Source organism: Eubalaena glacialis, chromosome 8, assembly GCF_028564815.1.
Source record: "Eubalaena glacialis isolate mEubGla1 chromosome 8, mEubGla1.1.hap2.+ XY, whole genome shotgun sequence".
In the NCBI taxonomy this organism is placed as follows: Eukaryota; Metazoa; Chordata; class Mammalia; order Artiodactyla; family Balaenidae; genus Eubalaena; species Eubalaena glacialis.
The window spans coordinates 2813650-2835492 of NC_083723.1; the positions used below are offsets into that span (position 1 = coordinate 2813650).

Consider the following 21843-nt stretch of genomic DNA (forward strand, 5'->3'; position numbering starts at 1 on the left):
ACACTTCTTTGTATTTCTTTTTTTATGAATTGCTTGTTCATTGCCTTCTTTTCTGCTAGGGTGTTAGATGTTTTCTTATTGAACTGCAAGAGCTCTAATATAATAAATACTTGCACCCTAAGTGTGTGATATATTTTGCAGACATTTTCCTCATTTTTATTTGACCTAGTTCTGCTTTTAATTTTATTCCGACCTGTAAGAATTTTAATTTTTATGCAGTCACATCTCAGGATCTGTTTCTTTGTGATTTGTTCCTTGTGTATGACTATTTAAAATGCCTTTTAGAGTAAATATTCGCGGCACCTGCACTGCACAAGCTGAAGCCTCAGGGGAGGAGCTATGCAAAAATTAAGAAAGATGCTTGGGTTCCTGGAGTATCAGCTGCTTTCTTCTAATGGGAATGCAAGAGTACAATGGCCAAAATGGGATGCCTTGTGAAAAAAATAAACAGACAGACACACCAACGTGCCCCCACCAAAGACATACTACCAAATTGTAAGATAAGACCTAATTATTATTTTCGAATCATTCTGTCATTTATTTGCCAATTCTTTCCCACAAAGACCTTTCCAGAAGGCTTTTGGTGCAAAGCCACAGAGAATCTTGTGTTCATTTTGGAGCTGTTTGATATTTCATGCCCCCAGGCTGGGCAAATATTGGCTGAAAGATGTAGATGCTGATAAAGGTTATGACTGATGTCTTTCCAGGCCTTGAAACGGCGCCTGTTGACATAATCTGATCGTAGCGCCCGCCAGCAGCTGCAGCCCCGGTACTTTACGTGCAGCCCCTGTGGGACACGCAAGTGCCTGGTGAACCCCACCTGCTCGGGGAGGTATGAACCCCACTGCAGGCCCTTGGACCTCCTGGCTGACCTGGGGGGTCCTTCATTTTTGTACTTTATCATTCCACTGACATCCTTTGCTAACTGTTGGCTTCTCCAAGCAGAGTCTTCAACTCTTTATTTTGCTTTCTCAGGACCAATCGGACCCTGGGCCACAGTTAGCACTATGAATGTTTGCTGAATGAGGAGTGAATAAATGAATGAGCGCATGAACCAGCGAATGAACGGAAAATCTTTTTGTCCTTGGAACATTTTGTTTCTGACATATGGTATATCAGATCCTACTCTCTACCTTTAAGCCAACAGCCCATCACATGCCACAAAAAGGCCACAGGGGACAATCACGGCTCAAAAACAATGGGCCCCTTCCCCAGGGAATCCTGACCCGCCCCCCCACCCCGCCCCGCCCCGCCCCAGGCCTCTGGTGTTCAGTTCATGCCGAGCCTCTAACCCTGCGGGCTCAGAACTGACTCGGTTTCCCCAGTCTTGGCCCCGGAAGTTCATCTTGGATTAGGGCTTCCCTCTGCCCTGGCCCCAGCAGTCCCTGTGGTCCTGGCTGGAAATATCCCCCTCTCTGGACCCCTGGAACCCTACCTTTGCCACAGGTGTTTGGCAAGAATCCAGCCCAGGCTCTAGCTGATGCTTCCCTGGCAGTGGAGGTGGGTGGGACTGGTGCCCACGGCCTTGGTGCGGAGCTTGTGTGGTGACTGCACACCAGCACGGGGCCAGCCACGCCCAATGTATGAGGGTCTGAGTGAGGCCACCCCTCTGGGGGGACAGAGGACCAGGATCAAGATGCTTTGTGTCTGTCCATGGTCCTGCCTATCGGTACAGACAAGCGCTGGTCTTGTTTCAAACCCTGGGACATTGGGCCCTTTACTCAACATTTCCTGGTTTTCCTTCCCTATCTGGATAAAAAGAAAAGTGTTTACATTTTCCTTTTACACTATTCCAGGAAAAGTAAACCATAATTTATGTTTCAGAAAACACTTCTCCCTCTGGGACTGTGAGGCCTTGTCTCTTTTTTTAACCTCAAGCACATAAGTATCAATTTAGGTGCAAAACTAAATTGGCTGATTTTCCCCCGAATCGACTGGTTTCTTGATGAACATCTTCTCTGTGGGCACAAAGTGGGTAAATAAACCCAACAGGAGAAATATTTCTAACCGGGATGGTCAGGAAGTTTCTAACAATGAGAGCTTTCTAACAATAAGGATGGCAGTCTGTTAACTTGCCTCAAAACAAAACAAAACAAAAAACCCCCCACCCCTCTAAGATCTTTTGTCCCTCTTAAGACTCTAGTTAACAGCGAGGTATTTAGGAGCCTCAGGGACAGGGGCACCCGGGTCATTTGTGCAAAGCTGCAGCTTGGTCAGGCTTGCCCAGAAGGAGCTGGCACCGCAGAGGAGACAGCCAGCGCCACAGAGGAGGTGGACACCTGGATACCTCTGCCCTTCAACCTCCCCAGAGCCTCCCGTTGGCAAAAGGCTACCGGGATCCAGGTGTCCTGGGAGCCGGGGAAACACAGCCTGTGGGGGTCTGAGGGTGGGGCAGGGAGAGATAGGAATAGAGACCCAAACGGGCTACCCTAACTCACCGCGTGCGTTATTACGTCTGCGCTATTGCTACCCTCATTTTACAGGAGGAAGAGGGGTTTAGGCTCTTCCCAGGTGTGAAGCCAGTGGTGGCAGAGCTGAGGCAGAGCCCATGTGTCCTGCCAAGCAGTCTGTTCCTTAAGCCAAGGTGCTCTCACTTGTCACTGCAATCGTTAGCCTGGTACCTCGTAGAACACACGTGCATGCACCCTCACCACTTTCTTCCACTCATACAATTGCTTTACCTAAACTGGGGTGTTCTCGTTGAAATACAGGCTCTCTCACTGGTTTAAAAAATGGTCAGCATTACGAATAATAAATGCTGGAGAGGGTGTGGAGAAAAGGGAGCCCTCCTATACTGTTGGTGGGAGTGTAAATTGCTGCAGCCACTATGGAGAACAATATGGAGGTTCCTCAGAAAACTAAAAATAGAGCTACCATATGATCCAGCAATCCCGCTCCTGGGCATATATCCAGACAAAACTCTAATTAAAAAAGATACATGCACCCCTATGTTCATAGCAGCACTATCTACAATATCCAAGACATGGAAATAACCTAAGTGTCCATCGACAGATGAAAGGATAAAGAAGATGTGGTACATAGACACAATGGAATACTACTCAGCCATGAAAAAGAGAGAAATAATGTCATTTGCAGCATCGTGGATGGACCTAGATATTATCATACTAAGTGAAGTAAGTCACACAGAGAAAGACAAACATCATGATATTTTGTAACTGAAAGTGGGGCCCAGCTGCTCACCACTCAAAAGCCAATAAAGAGGCCAGGTTGGTGGAAAGCAAAGTTTGCTTTATTTTGGATGCCAGCAACCGGTGGGCTGGCAGGGGGAACGGTGGACACCTATCCAAAGGCTGACTCCCTCCCTCCTACAACCAGTGGGCAAGAGCTTTTATAGGTTGAGGGAGCGGGCTACGTGCAGAAACAGCACAGTCAGCTCTGACAGTGTCTTGAAATTGGTCATCAGTGGTCTGACCAGCAGCATCTTGACTGTTTTAGGTACAGTTAATCTTCAGTTCCAGGGTCGGTTTGTTTTCATTTCTTTGAGGCCAATTCTCGGAATTGTGGCAGCTTATGTCATGGCTACAGCCTGGTCATCACGTAGTTAACTTCTTCCACCTGGTGGAGGTTTCAGTATCTATAAGACAGCTCACAGGACATGGCTCAGAATTGTATATAGCCCTTTTAGCCCTTAAGGAGGAACTAAAAGTCCTTGACTACGCTTAATGACTAAACTATTATGATTTGGTCTCCTTTGTTCTCCTCTGTTTCTGCATTTTCTCACTTTTCTGATTAAACTTATTCTTTGGCTAAAGTTTTTCCCCAGACGGAAGTCAGGCTGAGGACATGGGGCAAGGACCCTAGGGTCCTGTTCCATTTCAGTATCACTTGTATGTGGAATCTTAAAAAATGATACAAATAAACTCATCTATGAAACAGAAACAGACTCACAGACATAGAGAACAGACTTGTGGTTGCCAAGGGGGAGGGAGGTGTGGGAGGGATGGATTGGGAGTTTGGGATTAGCAGGTACAAACTATTATATACAGAATGGATAAACACCAGGGCCTACTGTACGGCATAGGGAACTATATTCAATATCCTGTAATAAACCATACTGGAAAAGAATATTTTTTAAAAAGAATGTATATATGTGTATAACTGAGTCACTTTGCTGTACAGCAGAAATTAATACAACATTGTAAATCAACTATAGCTCAATACAATTTTTCTTTAAATGGTCAACATTTATATTAACTTACGCACACCAAGTGCTATGTCAACTCTTTGCATATGCTCTAATTAATCTTCATAACAACCTTATCAGGACTATTATCACCCCCTGAACAAATGAAAAAGGCTGAGGCTCAGAGAAGCAGGACCCAGCGCTCTGACCTCTGACCTGCCACGTCCTGAATGCACTGGACTCAAACACAGGTGCAGTGCATCTCCAACAGCTTTGGGGTTTCCTGAAAAAAAAGTATGACTCACCCTCCAGATTAGAAACTTGAAAAACAAGTTTCTCCCTGAGCTTCCAGGAATGATTTCCCAGATGCTCCCTAGAGGCCATGAGGGGCAAGGCAACCTCCATGGGCGCCTCCCTTGCTCCTGACCGCACTCCTGACAAATGGTAACTAGGTAGACAAGGAGCTCGCAACATTTTGTGAGGTGTGCCCGTGGCCAGGCCAGTTGACTTCCAAGCCTCCATCTTCTATTGGTAAAATGACCATAACACTAAGTACTACAGAGAATTCTAAACAGGGTACAAAATCACTTATATGGTTGGTGGTCCATTCCATGGCAGCATCTCCAGGGAGTTTGCTGTCGGAGGGGAAACCCCACAGAAGCCAGAGCAGACAGGCACTGGGTTTTCCCTGGTCAGGGTTGGACACCCAGGAGGCACCTCCTCTCCGGCCAACTGGGTCTGGATTACAGAGGTTCCCTGCTACGCTTTCAAAATGAGATTCTTCCACACTGCAATCCTCAGCCAGTGCCCTTCCTCCCAGCAGCCTGGAAAGAACAGGGGTTAAGGTCAGAGCTAACAGGCTCGAGCCCTGGCTCTGCTGCAAGAGGCTGGGCTGCTGTCGGCTGACTCCGTGGCCTCTGGAGTCTCGGTTTAGCCCCTTGTAACGGGGCAGCGAGATGCTGCAGGCAGGAGCCACTCAGGACTGTAAAGCCGTCTGTGTCTGGCATTTGTGGATCCTGATGTTAGGAAAGAAGTAGGTCGGATCATCATGAGGTCAGACAGAGCACCAGGGCAGCAGGAGAGAAGCGGGGGATGGGGAGGGTGGAGGCCCACCCTGGATCCAGATCAAACTTCAAGGGGAAAGCCTTGCTCCTCTGATGTGAGAGGAACTTTGCGTCTGTTTCCGATCCGGTCCCTGATTAATAAACAATCGCCATCTCAGTATTTTCCTGGCCAACAGTTCTCTATGGGATGGAGCCATGAAGAAATTTATACCATGATTTTCAATTTTACTCTCATGGGAAGATACTACTATTTCCACTCACATCCCTGCAAACGGATTGTGATGGATTATAAAGCTGGCTGAAAAATTCACAACTTAAGCAATTTCAAAAGTTGATAAATGTCAGTGACATTAAACTAGTTGATATTATTCCAATTTACCCCTGAGCTCAGACCATTCCAACAGCTGGCATCAGGCTATGTGTATCATTCGGTAGCCTCTTTTCACTTATTTTCCCCATAAGCCTGATTACACTGTGCATAATTACGTTAATATCGTGCACATATGTACCCTTATCAATACCTGCCAATTTCGCAGTGTCACCTCCCGCGTGGATTGAGGGCCATTGGCTGTTGCGAACAGCGTTGCCGAGGGGAAAGTGGCCGTGTGCTACCCATCACGGAGCTTGTCACTTTATCCCCATATTGACCTTGTCCCTCAAATATACTAAGTCCCCAGTGGAATCCAGAGGTGTGAGTTTCACAGTTCTTTTGCATGTTGCCAAATTTCTTTCCAGAAAAACCAGAATGATACAAAAATGTCACCTACTGTCAGGCTGGGTAGGCATGACAAAAACCCCCTCTCTGTTAGCTTTTATCATTCACTCACAGTTTCAATTTAAGCTTAAAATTTTATCACTTTTATCATTTTCACTCATGTTTGCTCTCCTAAATCATTTACATAAGGATGATCAGTAATTTTAATTTGAACTTTCCTCCTCTGTTTCCATTTTAATTTGGTGTCAGACTAGACCTCCTCCCCCTTACTTTTTTTCCTCTTTCTTTTCCTCAATCCTTTCCCCCCTTTCTCTCATTGAAGTCACATTAATCGTTGATAAAAGGTCACAACCATCTGCCTTTTCTATAGACTTGAGACTATTAAATGATGTCCTAGTTGGTTGCTTCTTTCCACGACAGCTGGGATGCCCCGTGACTACGACACATATGACACAGCGAGAGTAAACACAGGACACCTGCCGCTGTGCATCTAGGCAACATCTCTAGCACATGCTTTGGGGAGTCTCCGCTTTTCTTCACCAGTCAGGTCAGCAGTAAATACCGACTTCTGGATTCACAGTGAACACTTACCCCTTGGGCATGGCTGCAGGCCTGTCACCCGCATGGCTAAGAAGCCTGCATCTGAGGCTCCCCCCAAGCCAAATCCTGAGGACACTTGGACCTTGGTGGCCACATCCGGTCCAAGAAACCAAATGAATCAGTGTCGCCTGACCTCCTGCTAAGCTTGCCGTATGCCTTATGCCCTTAACACTCTCGCCACCCCTGCCAGTATTATTACTGCTGTTTCACCAAGGCTCTGAGGGGCTGGAGCCCCGACGGAGGCCAGAGAACCAGTAATGCGAACAGCGGTGCCAGCATTTCTGACTCTGAAGCCAGCCTCTCCCTAACCCCAGGCATCCATGCACACCCGGGCTGCCTGCCACCTGTGCCCTCACATGGCCCAAGGGGTCAGAGCCCACAGACCCCAGGGCCCCCGTCTGGGCTGGGGAGGCAGTGCCTGGCACCCAGAGCGTGGTCGGGGTCCCACCTGATCACCACACCCAGAAGAGGATGCTCCAGGTGTGGGCGCCAGGCCCCCCCCAGGCTGGTCCCCACGCAAACGGAAACAGGCAGAAGCTGAACAACCCAGGAGCTGTGCTGCTCCCCCAGTTCCTCCAAACCCTGACGAATGCTGGATGGTGACCGTCCACAGAGCCTGGGGTAACCCGTCATCTCTGTTCTCTCTGTCTTCACAGCCGCTCTGCAAAGAAGTGAAATTATCCCCACTCTAGAGATGAGGAGACAGGCTCAGGGAAGCAGGGGCTGGCCTAAGCCACACAGCCCATGAACGGTTTCACACGTGGGTCTGTGCACTCAGAAGACCGGACCACTTGCCTTTGGCCTGGCATCCCCCACGCCCCTCGCTTACAGGGAGCCTAGCCACTCGGAGAATGCAGGGGGATTTGAGCTTTTCCGCGGAGGCCGTGTGCCAATTCGCTGCCCCTGTACGCCCCAAGCATCCTCCTCCAGAAATGCCGAAGAGACCCAGAGAAACCTCGGGACCACTCTTTTAAAATATCGAGGGACTCTAATTTTCCTGGGGTCTCTCCCCAAACTTACCACCGGACTCGGATGGAGAGTTAATAGGGTAAAACCTTCAGAATAAACAACAGCTTGAAGAGGGTGAAATATGTAAATAAACCCCCCAGCTATTTAGTTGAATCTGTGGAGGTTTAAATGGGTTTTCTCTTATTTTCGTTATTTTAAGCAAACGGGCGTTGTGCAGCAGCCCATCTGCCATGGGCCCAGGAGAGGCAGAAAAGCCTGCTGTGAACGTCATGATTTTTTTCTCTTTCAGATACACCCAGGTGCTCCTCATCTTGCCTACGTGTTAACTGTTCCAGGGTGACCACTGCCCTGGCCAGTTTTTATGCCGCAATTTTCCCCTTTGTTTTGGTTCTGTCTCAGAAGGAAAATACTGCTGATTTAAATGAGAAACCAACTGTAAAGACCCAAGTCTTGGAGCCTTTCAGAGAAATAGGATGAAGGGGAAAACCCAAGCCACCTGCTTGAATTTCCCTTGGAAACTGGAGAAAACAACATACTCGGGGCAGATGGACCCCTCTCCCACTTTCCCACCTGCAGTTTACTTGCTTATTAATAATATAGGTCCCATTAGTGACCACCTACTGTGTGCTCAGCCTTCATAAACATCAGACCCAATTGATTTTTACAAGCATCGTGCGGGAGGATGTCCTTCACGGCAGAGGACCAGAGGGGTCCATCTTCTTCGCCCACCCCCGCCATCTCCCGGCCTCTGTGGGCTCCAGATGCACCATGAACCAGCCTGGAAAAGAATTTCCACTCGCTCTGTTATGTTGCTATTATGGCTCAGAGATCATGGACTAAAAAACCCTCAGAAGTTTCTGAGTCTTTACCTGACTTGTTACTTAGACACGACACACACAAAAGCAGGTGATTTAGGTTGACACCTCTTTTCTCAGAAAGTTCCTCCAGTGTGCCATACCTGCACACCGCTGGATGCTCACCCCCACCAGCTGGCCTGAGGAGACCCACCCAGCTGCAATCAACAGGTGAACCTCCTGTCCCCAAAGTCCCCACACCGGAGGGGCGCTGCCACCAGGAGCTGGCTTCCCCCATGAGTCTGGTCCCCCAGGCTCTGAGGACAAAGAACGGTACTCACAGGCAGCCCGAGGTGCTCCTTCTCTGTCTGTCTCTCTCTCTCCTCCTCGGTGACAGTTAAAAGGCACAGAGGCTGCGATTGCCATTTATGTAGACAGAGTGTCCGCCTCCCCAAAGCCAATCAGAGCGGCTTGCTCTGCTTATTTACCCGGCAGCACGTCCCACCCCCGCCCTCCTGCTCCCCATCCTCCACAGGACGTGAGGGTCGGGCCGGGCAGAGCAGGGCCCAGAGACGGTGGAGCCTGCAGGGGCTGCGGGCCTAGAAGACAAGGGAAAGGGGCTCTGTGTCCCAGTGCCCTGTGCGGCACCCAGGCTGGGGCCAGTTCTCCCGGGGTCTCTCCAGGTAACCTCGGAGCAGTGGAAGGCTCCAGGCTCTTCCACGGGGTGAAGAAGGGCTGGCCTGGGCAAGGCAAGCGAGGAGACTCGCTCTGTGCCAGCGCTGGGCCACGAGCGTTGTACCCGTACCTGCTCGGGGCCACTGGGACCTGCCGTGCGGGAGGCTGACCTGACCGCAGGAGGCTCCGAGTGCCAAGCCCACGAGCCCAGGCAGAGAGAGAAGCAGAGGCGGGCAAGGATTTGAAACGAGGTTCACCGGATTCAGAGTCCTGTTCTTTTAGCCCTGAAGCCGACCAGCATTCAAAACACAGATTTCCTCAAACCTGGACTTGGGCTTCCCTTCTCACCCACCTCGCTGGGCAGGCTGACCCGGGCCTTCTGCGGCAGTGCTCCTTCCTCAGTTAAGGTGTCTCAGAGCCTGGAAAGGGGACCTGCAGGGAGCCCCCCCAGGCCAGCAGGGCACGCAGGTTCCCCCGCTCCCCACACCCACACTCACCCTGGACACACACACACACACACACCACACAGGGCACACACACACATGCCATACGCACATGCACACACCCACGCACACAGCCACGTGCACATGCACAGGTGCACACACCATCGTCAACGTACACGTACACACAAGGCACACACAGACACACAACACAGTTTCGGGGCCTGTGGCACAGCCACGAGCTGGGAACTTCCCACGGAAAGCCATTCCCCCCTGGCTTTAACGAAGCAGCCTCTCTTCAAAGGCGCATCTGCCCTTTGAAGCATCTGCGGAGCTGGCAGGGGCCGAGGACGCCGCGACAGGTGGGCGGGGCCGGTGGGGCGGGTGGGCGGGGTCTGCGGGGACCCGGGCGCGCCCCGCGCCGCTCCTCCCTCCCTCCACCCAGCGACGACCACAAGCTGGCGCGGGGATCAGGCCCTTCCGTGCGGGGCCGGACCGAGCTCCGAACCACGTCGCCGGGAGCCGCAGAGGACGGCTCACCCCCCAGCACCGCTCTGCTGGACGAGAGGCCGGGGAGGGAGGGGGCGAGGTTGCGGGGATGGCCGGAGCTGGGCCGGGCGCTGTGCCTGCGCAGGGCTCCAGCGGGCTCTGGACGCGGTGCCCTCGGCGCGGGGCCCCTGACCCAGCACAGCGCCCGGCCCAGCGCCCGGCCCAGCGCAGACCCTAGGTGAACCCTGCATCTTTCGTGGAGGCTGTGCAGAGGGTGTAGAGGTGTGATGATGGAACTCTGCGAGAGGGGGCTGTGAGAAAACAATGGAACTTTCCGTTCGTAAAGAGTGACTGTAATAATAATTAGCATTTATAAAGGTTCTTTTTCAGGCATTTTTACCACAGGGTCACTCAGACCCTCACAACTCTCATCACAAGGTAGATTATCATCATCCGCAGTTTACAGATGAGGAAACGCAGGCCCAGAGAGGCTAGGAAATTTGCCCAAGGTCACACAGCTAGCACATGGCTGGGCAGGGAGTCCCTCACCAGGCCAGCGGGGCCCCATGCCGGCACTGCCGGGTGAGCTTGCTGTGTGGCATCCAGGGTCGGAGGCAGACGGTGAAAGAATAAGCAGAGAGAAAGCCACAGTGGCCAGTTGTGACCAGGGCTGCCAAGCCAAGCCTGTGAAGAGGGAGCAGCTCAGAGGGGAGCCCGCAGCTCAGGGCCCGACTGCCCTTGGGGGGACATCCAGTCCTTGAAGGGTCTGGGGCAGAGCACTGATGTGCCTGAGGGCTTAAAAGTCACGCCAGCTGTTGCTTGGAGAGCAAATTGCAGGGGAGAGAATGGATAGATTTGAGATTTATCCGGAGGCAGAAACAGGGAGATGTGAAGTGGTCTGAAGATGCAGCACAGGGCTGAGACATCAGCCTGCAGATTCCGGCTTGGACCTGCCTCCCGGACCTGCTGTGTGACTGTGGGCAGCTGCTTCCCCATCCCAGAGACAGTGACAAGCTCTGACTTGGGAACAGGACACCAGGAATGGACCTAAGAAAATCTTACAAAAGGTCTGCAAGACTTGTATGAAGAGACTTATAAAAGCTCATGGGAGGACATTAAAGAAGACCTGAATAAATGCCCAGTCATGGATAAAGAACACCCAGTATCATAAACATTTCCATTTTCCTCAAACTGATGAACAGATTCAGTAGTATTTTAATCAAAATCCCACATAGATATTTGACTCTAAAATATGAACGGAGAAGCAAAAGTCTGAGAATGACCAGCATATGCTTGAGAAAGAATATGGCAGTCTTGCTCTATACTTATCGAGACAGATGAAGCTGTAAAAGTGTAACAGTTTTGATGCAAGGATAGACATCTGGCCGATCCAACAGAATAGCCCAGAAAAAAATCCCACAAAAGATTTGGAAAATGGACATATGTGGAATCACAGAACGAGTGAGAAAGAATAAACTACTAAATGGTGCTAGAACAACTGGTTGGCTACTTGGAAAAAACATGATCTTGAATCTGTTTCTCACCCCATATACAAAAATAAATTCCTGATAGATTAAATCCTTAACTGTGAAAGGCAAACTTCTTAGGACAACAGAGAAGTATATTTTTATTACTGTGGAGAGGAAGGATTTCTTAAATGATTCACTTAATCAGCTAACCATAAAAGACTGACAAATTTGACTACATTATTGTCAAGAATATCTGTTCTTCCAACTGTGGAAACTAGAAAGACAACTTCCAGGGTAGAGGAAGGGATTTGAAATGCATATTGCTAATTATGAGTTAGGCTCTATAATATAAAAAGACCTTTTCAATAAGAAAAAGATAATTCAGTAGAAATACAAGCATTTATCAGAAATGGAAAGGAGTCTCATAAATACGTGAAAAAGTGATTTTTCTTGTTAGTAATCAAAGAAGATAACTATTTATTGCCAACATATGAAATTGCAATGGATTTTGTAGGTTTGATCTTTTTTTCTGGCCACCTAGCTACATTCTCTTAGAACTTTTAATAACTTGTCTGTTAATTCAGGTGGATTTCAATGTAAACAGTAGTATCCTTAGTGAATTGTGAAAATGTTGTTCTTTCTAGTCCCTTTACTTATTTATTTTTCTTGCCTTATTGCACTGTCTAGGACTGTGCTGTCTAGCATCAGAGCCATGAACCACATCTGACTATTGAGCCCTTGAAATGCAGCCAGTGCTACTGAGGAAATGAATACGTCAGTTAATGTTATTTAATAATTTAAATTTAAATCTAAAAACTGAAGCAGTGTGGAAATTTTCTCCATTACACAATTTGAGTGCAGGACTACATTTTACTTTGTTGTATTACATAACATAGGCTATTGTAGTGCACATGTATTTTTGATTTTGTTAACGTGGCTGCTAGAAAACTTAGCATTTAAAATTCTGTACGTGCCCGGCACTGTTCTAGGGCCTCTGGGACAGTGGTGATGGAGGTAGTGAAAGTCTCATCTCATTGACTGTAGAAGGGATCTTCCAACACTCACTATTCACAACAGGGTTTTATTGGGTATTCTTTATTAAAAAGTTTCTTCTATTCCTATTTGTATAATAAATAGATGTTCAATTTTGTCAAAAGATTTTCTTCATCAAAAGAGAAAATCTTATGGTTTTCCTCCTCTGAACTGTTAATGTGATGAATCACATTAAATTTTCTAATTTTCAAGTATCCTTTTATTCTTGGGATAAAACTATGGTGTATTAACATTTTGCATAGAATTTTTTCTCTGGTTTTAGTGTCAGATTCTATGGTATCATAGACTGCTCTGAGGGTAATTTCTTCTTTTTTGATTCTCTGAAACAGTCATATAATTTTGAAATTTGGAATTGTCCAGTCACTAAAAGAGTATAAGAAATCATACATAAAATCATTTGTCCCTTCCTTTCATTTTTGAAGGAATACTGTTAACAAATCAATTTTTTATTACAATAGGACTATTTAAGATTTCTATTTCTCCTGGAACCCAATTTGATATTATTTCATCAATTTTTTTAGATTTAATGACAAGAATGTTTTTTTATGATATACTCATTACCTTTTTAGTTTGTTAGATCTATAATTATATCCTCTTTTATTACCAAATTTTTTTACCTATTCCTCTCTCTTTTTGTCTTTAGGTAATATTGCCAGAACTGTGTCTATTTTATTAGTCTTTAAAAAAAAAAAAAAAGCCCTTGGACTTTGTTGATCTTCCCTCATCTACCTTTATTTTCTTTTTCACTAATTTATCCTCTTTGTCTTTATTATTGCCTGCATTCAGTGATCTTTATCCTGTTGTTCTTTTTCCAACATCTTTAGTTGAGTGATTGTCTCATTACTTTTTGGCCATTTTTACTTTCTAGTATAAGCATTTAAAACTATTTGCTTTCTTCCATGTACTTCTTTCAATACATAGCTCAAGTTTTTAAATTAGCATATTTCATTATCATTTTTTTCTAAGTATTATTTAACTTCTATTACATTTTTAATTTGATTCATGAGTTGTGTAGTACCTTTCCAAAAATTTCCAGACACATATAGCAATTTTTACTTATCTTTTTCTTGAATTATAATTTAATTAATTGAATTGAATTCTGGTCAGAGAGCAGCTAGTATTATAGCAGTTCTCTGACTGACATTGAGACTTGCATTACAGCCTGCTACATCCTGAATTTTTATAAACATTTCATGTGCTCTTGAGAAGAAAGTGTATTTTCTAATTACTAGGTGGAGGGTTCCATATACATCCAATAAACCGAGATTGTCACTTGTTGAAATGCTTTAAATCTTCACTAATGTTTCTGTTAGCTTGCTCTATCGCCCAGCTTACTGCCATCGCTGAAGATGTGTTGAAATCTTTTATTATGGTGATGAATTTGCCAATTTCTCCCCATAGCCATACCAAGGTTTGCTTTATACATTTAAGGCTTTTCTGTTAGGTCTGTACGTGTTTAGAACTGTATTGCTTCTTGGTGGACTGAACCTTTTATCATTTTATAAAGTAATGTTACGTAACAGATTACTTGTTAGTGCCCTTGTTACAGTGTGAATCACCCCTGTTCTCCCTCAGCTGTCGGAGGCTGGGGGTGCAGTGAAGCTCAGGGCTCTATTTCTTTGCACATTATTTAGGAATTTTTAAAAGTCTGGAAGTCATGATTTAAATTTTCAGTAGCACCAACATTTTCCTGGTTTCAAATGTCATAAATCCACTCTGAGGACATGCAGAGTGACAGTTCTCTGGGGCATCTCTGTCCCACACCTTCATCCAGGGATGAACTCTTCCAGACCTGTCATCTGGCCGCATCACACTGGGTCGCTCGGCTGACCAAGAGCCACCCGAGGTCCTCAGGGCAGGAGGCCATCAGGGGCTTGCCTGCTCTGCTGAGAGGCCCTCAGAACTGACCACCGGACCCCCCAGGTGGAGCGTGGGGAGGCTTCCCTAGAAGACCACGCCCTCTGTGCCCTCACCCACCTCGGGAGCCCAGAGCCCCCCACCCTGTGTGCAGCCCTGCACTTTCCACCTCCCAGCTGTGCCGTGACATTTCCCACCTCCCACCTTCTCCATCCCCACCTCGACCCCATCAACTGCCCTGCATCTCCTGTCCGGTCCCCCCAGATCCTGCTCCCTGATCTCCAAGGGGCTCTGATTAACCCTTCCCGTGGTGCTCACTACAGGGCCGGGGACATGGTAAGTGCTTTAAATAGGCACCACTTTCCCAGAATGGCAGGGCAGAAAGCGCCAGGTGGTACAGTAAGAACGATCCGAGTTCTAACTCCGTGGTCACGAGCTGTGAGGTCTTGGACCACCTTCCTCACCTCCTCACCTCCTTTGTCTCAGTTTTCTCCCTTGTGAGATGAGGATACAATAGAGACCAAGCATGTGAATCCCAACACACAACAAACAACCAAAAGTTATTGTTTTAACTCCAGCCTGATGGAGAAGCAAAGGTTCCTTCTCAAGAATTGTACCTTCTGATGGGATTGTAATGAGCCTGCTAAATTGGCAGGGAAGATCCTTTCATTCTCTCAAATCCCACTGCACAGGTAGACTCTGAATTTACCTGTGGGGAGACTACACCACATGTCATGAAGGGAGAGCCTTGGCAGAGTCACAGATGTTAAGAAGGTAAGGGAAGAGTTAATATTTATTCAGCATCTCCCATGTGCCGGGTATTTTCCATATATTATGAGAGTCGGGGCTCACCAGAACCTGACAAGGTGGGTACTCTTAAAATCCCCATTTTAGAGAGGAAGAAACAGAGGCTCAGAGGCCCCCACCACGTGGGCGGCAAGTGGTAGAGAGCAGAGGAATCCGCACGCGTGTCCTGTGTTTGCTGTGTTGGCGGTGGCCCTGAGATGGTCCCCCGCCCCCGCTTTATCACACATGGGTGAGTGTGAACACCTGTGAGCACCAGCATCCCTCCCCACAGCGTGGCGCCTGTAGCCCCACAGACGCCATGTAGATAGACCCTGTTTTCTCCAGTCTCCAAGCGAGTTGACCTTTACGCCAACAGCCGGCACTGGGGCAGCAGAGTCAAGGTCCAGGGGGTGCCATTTCCAACAATCGTAATCGATTAAGTAGAAAGCCAGGACTTACTTGCTGGGAACTCGGGCCCCGCTGGGTCTCGGCTCCTTTCTGAGATTTGCCAGCTCTGCGGATTGAGGAGAACGTGGGAGGGCAGCTGAGGAGTCGGGCTGTAGCCCTGCACTCTCCTTGCCACTTCAGATCCACGAGGCCTAGCTTTTTCAGCCACATATGCTGGTTAAATATTAATTTCTAATGGTGATAAAGGTCGAGGAAATCTTGAGAAACCTACAGAGAACAGATCATCTCTGGGGAATTTAGGAAACTATCCTCTACTCAAAATGTATACACATTTACTTCTATTTCCTTTTAGCATTTTATACTTTGAGATATTTACCTTTAGAGCTTTCCTCCATCTGAAATTTATTTTAGGGTAAAGTTCTAATTTTTTCCCCATAGAGTAAGCTAGCTCTTCCAACATTATCTTTGAAATATATTTCTGTTTCTTGAGCTTGTTGTGGCCCTGTGGAATTGTTCTTTCATTTCTGTGCCAGGGCTACAGCATTTAAACTTTATCTCTTTCTTTTTTTTTTTAAATATTTTTGTTATTTTTTATTTTCTTATTGAAGTAAAATTGATTTACAATGTTGGGTTAGTTTCAGGTGTACAGCAAACTGTAAACTTTGATCACTTTCTAATGCATTGGGGTACTTGGAAGGGCAAGGGTTCCCTTATCAGTTTTCTTTTAATAAAAATCCTTGCTGCTTTCACATGTTTCTCTTTCAAGAGGAACTTTAAAATCATTTGTTCCTACGTTCAAAAATTCTACTGAGGTCTGGGTTGCAAGCACACTGATGCGGAGTTAAGCTGTGGGGAGCTGACCTCTTAGGAAGTGAGTTTTCCTGTCTACAACCCCACCGTCTAACTCTGGTCATGTCCTCGTCTTAGTTTGGGTTCCCCCAGAGCTGCCCCTGAGACAAAAACTCATGTGCCAGTTATTTTGTTAGTTGTTATTTTGTTAGGCAGTGCCAGGCTTGTTTCCAAGCCAGTTACCCCCCTGGTGGCCTGGTGGGCAGGGACCCTGTGGCAGGACTTTGGGAGCTGGGATGGGGGGGTCCACCTGAGAGGGCTGGTAATTCCCCCTCACACCCCTCACTCTGACACAGCAAGCTCTGGTGCCCGGGGACGGCTGCGGGCAAAGTCACCAGACCCCGCGGCTGTGTGCACAGAAGCGACGGATCGTGGATGGCGTCGGCCGAGGCCACTTAACCAAGTCCTGCGTCTGCAGGTCTGCATTGGAGGCTTGTTGATGTAAGAGTGGAAGTTCTAGGTACTTTTCACTATACCATGTGGACTCGAGCTTTTCAACAGAACACATTTTCAACTGAATGCAGCTTGGAGTTAAAGAACCCCTTCTGGCGATGTCACATGTGGCCTCCCAGGCCTCCCTGGGGAGGAGGAGCTGGGTCTGTCTGGTGGGCAGAGCCAGTGAAGCTGCCTCCACCCCATGGGTCTTAGGAAGCCTCTTCCTCTCCCAGTGAGTTGTACGTCTCGGTTACACTGAGCAGCTCTCTACAGTGTCAAAGCCACAACATCTGGTCTGGAGACAGGTGTAGGGACTTCAGTATTCCCACTTTGTGGAGACTGGAGCAAAGCGGGGCCCTGGAGACTCCGGTGACGTCGGGGGTAAAAAGCCATGAGGCACACACCTGCTTAGGCCTGCCCTGTGACCGAATCTGCAGAGGAGAAATGTCCTCGGAATCCAATTTTCTTGGAAAAGCCACTTTGCTTAGGAGCAGATGAGAATGTCAATTCCATACTATTTGCAGAGCAGTGTTTTGAAATTTTAATGAAGTCCAGCTTATTTTTTCTTCTGTGGATCATGCCTTTGGTGTTGTAGCTAAGAAGTCATCACCAAAGCCTCTATTCATCTAGATTGTCTCCTGTGTCATATTCTGGGGGTTTTATAGTTTTGCATTTACGTTCAGGTCTGTGATCCATTTTGAGTTAGTTTTTGTGCAGGTGTGAGGTCTGTGTCTAGATCTGTCTTTTGCATGTGGATGTCAGTTGTTTCAGCACCGTTTGTCGGAAAGACTGTCTCTGCTCCGTTGTGTTGCCTTTGCTCCTTTGTCAGAGAGAGTTGACTCTATTTGTGTGGGTCTGTTTCTGGCCTCTCCACTCTGTTCGCTGATCCATTTCTGCTTTCATCAATTCCACTCGGCCTTAGTTACTGCAGCTTCAGAGGAGGTCTGAAATCGGGGGTGTCATACCTCCAACCCAGTTCTTCTCCAATTCATATGTTTTTCAAATCACTGGGATCAACCTGTCGCTGGGTCATGAAACCAGTTTAGAGATCTCGTGACCAGCAGTTTTAAAAAGGAAAGCAAACAGAACAGAACAGAATAGACTAGGAAAGAGGGGCCATTGCACCTAACAAGAGAAATCGTGTTTCCTGAAATTTGTTTCGATGATGTTGGGCGTATGTGCGCTGGGCCGCAAGATGACAGCGTTTCTTACCGTAGGTTACGATCAAAGATGGCAGATGCCACTAAGGATCATACGCTCTCTCTAGAGAAATAAAGGAGATCGAGATTTGTGAAATATGTGCAGGTGAGGATTCAACAGTGACCACACAAGCTGGAGGAAGCAGCTATTCCTGTATCTGTTGCTCATTTCACTTAAAAATTGATGCTCATATGTTCCTTAGCTATTTGCAGTCTTCTTCTGTGAATTCTGGGATTCCGTTTACTGTATTATTTGTAGCTCGGGAGTGACCAGGACTGGGCCTGGGAGGGGGCCAGGGCTGGCGTGCCGGCGGGACCCGAGGGCCGTGGCGGAGCCCTCTGTGGGGGCCAGTCAGCTCGGCTGATCGGAGCCAAAGCCACCAGTTCAGCTGCTCTAATTATAATTAAGCTAATGCTTACCAGTGGGTTTCATCGCGTTGTCTTTTTTTTTTTTTTTTTTTTGGCTGAGCTGTGCGGCTTGCAGGATCTTGCAGAATCTTAGTTCCTGGATCAGGGATCGAGCCTGGGCCCGGCAGTGAGAGCGCTGAGTCCTAACCACTAGACTGCCAGGGAATTCCCTATAGCGTTGTCTTTTTTTTTCAAATTTGTCATTTTTGGCTGTGTTGGGTCTTCGTTGCTGCGCACGGGCTTTCTCTAGTTGCGGCGAGCAGGGGCTACTCTTCGTTGCGGTGCACAGGCTTCTTGTTGCGGTGGCTTCTCTTGTTGCGGAGCACGGGCTCTAGGCGCGCGGGCTTCAGTAGTTGTGGCATGTGGGCTCTAGAGCGCAGGCTCAGTAGTTGTGGCGCACAGGCTTAGCTGCTCTGCGGCATGTGGGATCTTCTCGGACCAGGGCTCGAACCCGTGTCCCCTGCATTGGCAGGCGGATTCTTAACCACTTGCATTGTCTTTTTGAGCCTCACCTAGGAGGGGGACGGATGTGGTGTTAGTGGCCTGGTTTGGCAAAGGAGGAGAGGGGTGGTTAGAGGCCAGAAGAGGTTCCTGCTGGGTGCACAGGTGGGCAGGTGGGAGAGAGCACAGTTCAGTCTTTCGAGAAGCCCTGTCTTTGCCCAGTTACCTGACCACAGACCCAGCCGTGGATTCCGTGCAATGTGATGAAGTCCATTGCCGGGCTCTGGAGTGACTCAGTACAAAGAGAGTGGCCGGAGGGCGCTGGAGGAACCCCAGTCAGAGAATCGAGAGATGGGGGGCCAGGCCTGGCCATGCCGGGACCGGCCGTGTACACCTGGGTGGCGATCGGGCTGGCATGTGGGGTGCAGGGAAAGGGCACGGGGGGCTGCACCACCTCCACCACGTGCCAGAGGCACCCGAGCCCCCCAGGGCCAGAGTCCGCCACAGCCTTCCCGGGCACGCTGGCCATGTGCTCACTGGGTGCTCCACGGGACGGCTCAGGCCTTTTTGAATGCACTCCCCAGCCTTTCCCACCACGTTCTACCAAGACCACTACCTTAGAAGCTAAAAAGTCCCTGGTGGCTTGGGAGGGATGAAAACGCAGCAGGTGCATGGACCCTAAATTCCCGGGGCTCATGGTAAGTTGGGGACTGTCTCACCCACCTGTGCTGGTCTACGGGCAAATGTTTTTATTGCCAAGTCAGAGATTTTAATTCTGTAGGGTTATGAGGGGCCTGAAGATATGCAGGTTCAAAGCCCCACAGAGGACTCTGATGAAAGGATGGGGTGAAATCCATTGCTCTGAGCCAGCAGCGTCCTTCCACAGGTGTGTTAAGTGATTCCCCAGGACACGTTGCTAAGAGCAGGCAGAAGGCACACCTGGTTCTCTGGGCAGCTTCTGGAATTCTCCTTCCTGGTGGGAGCTGCACCGAGTCATACTGGGCCTGGTACAGAGGCACGTTTCTGTCTCCTACCCAACCTTCCGAGTCAGGACCCCTGGGAGTAAGGCCAAGAGTACCCCTGCCCTGCATCATCTTGAAGGTGTCCATTCTGGAGAGGAAGTGTCAGAAACACAGGTTTGGTACAGCCCGTGCGGTCCACCCTTACAGCAGGGCTCAGCTGTCAACTCAGCACTGCAGCAGAAAACTGTCAATATTCCAAATGACCCTAGAAAATACCTCGATCTTCCCAGAAAGTGCAGTGCAGTCATATTTTATGTCCAATAGAAATAGTGCAATAATAAAATATTAATATCATTTCACTTTTTGTACAACATAAAAAATAATGTAAGTCTCCTCCCTCCAATTAAAAAATATGCCAAGAATTGTGTATTTTTGGAGCTGGTTGGCTGGATGAACCCTGCACTGTGCCTTGGTTCATCCACAGGAACTCCAGCATCCTTTGTCCAGGTTGGTTGTGAATTCAGTCAAAGCGTCAAGACCCAGCCCTGTCTCCCGTGTAACTGCATCTGGACAAAAGCATCTCCCAAGAGGTCCCACACAGCTTGTTCTTGCTCTTGCAGAGACACAGGTGGCTGTTTCTTCAATGCACAGCAATACAGTCCTGCTTACATTTAGGGTCCGTGTGCGAACACACGCGCTTTAGACACTAAAACTACACTCAGTCTGGGAGATGCTCACAGTTATGGTGACTAATCTGGGAAATAGAAGAGGTGCATTTCCTACCTCTGGCTCACTCCAGGAAATCTGCTCATGGAATAGGTTGATATCAAATTGGGAAGTGCGTTTTTTCCCAGGGGAGCTGTGTGGGGGAGGGCTAAGCGGCCATCCTTGAGTTTTGTATACAGTGTATGCATATGATGTGAAACCACTGCCATTCAGTTATAATCGGAAAGCAAAGCGGACCCAAGCAAACTGGAGACAGCGGATGGTGTCGCCTTGTTGTAGCAAACGTGACGTTAGTGTGTCTTACCTGTGGGGTGGGGCAGAGGCGTCCCTTACGGGAAGGTACCCTTAGCCTTGGATCTGGAGGCGCGCTTTGCTAATTCAGAACATCACCCAGACACAGGGAGGCTGACTCTCAAGGCAACCCTCCTCCTTCCAGCTGTATGGTTCCCACTTCTGTAACTCAGCCTCTCATTATGGGTCACCTAGCCCAACCCTGTCCAGTAAGACTTCCTGTGATGGTGGGGACGTCCTATCACTGCACTGTCCGATACGGTAGCCACTACCACACGTGGCTATCGAGGACTTCAAACGTGGATAGTGCAACCAAGGAGCTGAAGTTTTCATTTTATTTTTTATTACAACTTAAATAAGAGTCACGTGTGCCTAGTGGTATCATATTGGACACCACACACCTGGATAAGGGCACACTCTGTCCACCTGTGCTCAGACCCGCCTTCACCTTCATCCTTCTCACACCTTCCAGACGAATCCCCCAGCTGGGCTCAGTGCTTCCCTGGAAATCTTATGCTACAGCCCTCGTAGACATCTATGCGTGCGTGCATGCCTGTGCACGTGTGTGTGTGTGAGAGAGTGTAGAATTACAATGGAATTTTTTATGTTCTAAGAGACTTTGTCATAATTTTTATTTCAAATAACAAAACTCCATAGTTATAAAAATGACATTGCATAATTTGCCATAGAACAACTGAGGGAAAAAAGTTGTTCTATTGCAAATTAATACGCAATTGTTTGGCGAGATTTGTCTGGAAGGTGTGGGAGGCTGAATGTGAAGGCAGGGAGCTGGCTGGAAGATCAATCTTGATGGCTTATGTTGTCAAGGTCTTGGAGTTCACATCCGTGACCCTTTGTGTTTATTTATAAATAAATAGCATTTATTTATTTCTGTCCTGCTAGCATCAGACACGACCCCTGTCTTCTTTCCCACACAAACTTCCTATAAATGACTCGGCTAAGAAGAACTCACCTTCCTCAAGGAACCAGCACTGATCTTCTGTGAAGCTTCCCAAGACAAAAGGAGAAAAGAGTAGAAAAAAAAATGGTAAAGAGCATTCAGTAGAAA

General features: G+C 48.0%; 1 protein-coding gene across 1 annotated transcript in view; it reads right to left on the reverse strand.

Moving 5' to 3' along the window:
- DDC (dopa decarboxylase) overlaps nt 1-15587 on the reverse strand; it is an 81678-nt gene extending 66091 nt beyond the window's left edge. The window contains exon 1 of the mRNA XM_061197542.1: nt 15515-15587. The gene's annotated coding sequence lies outside the window, so the exon portion shown is untranslated. The remainder of the gene's footprint in view (nt 1-15514) is intronic.
- Between the last annotated feature and the right edge of the window lie 6256 nt (nt 15588-21843).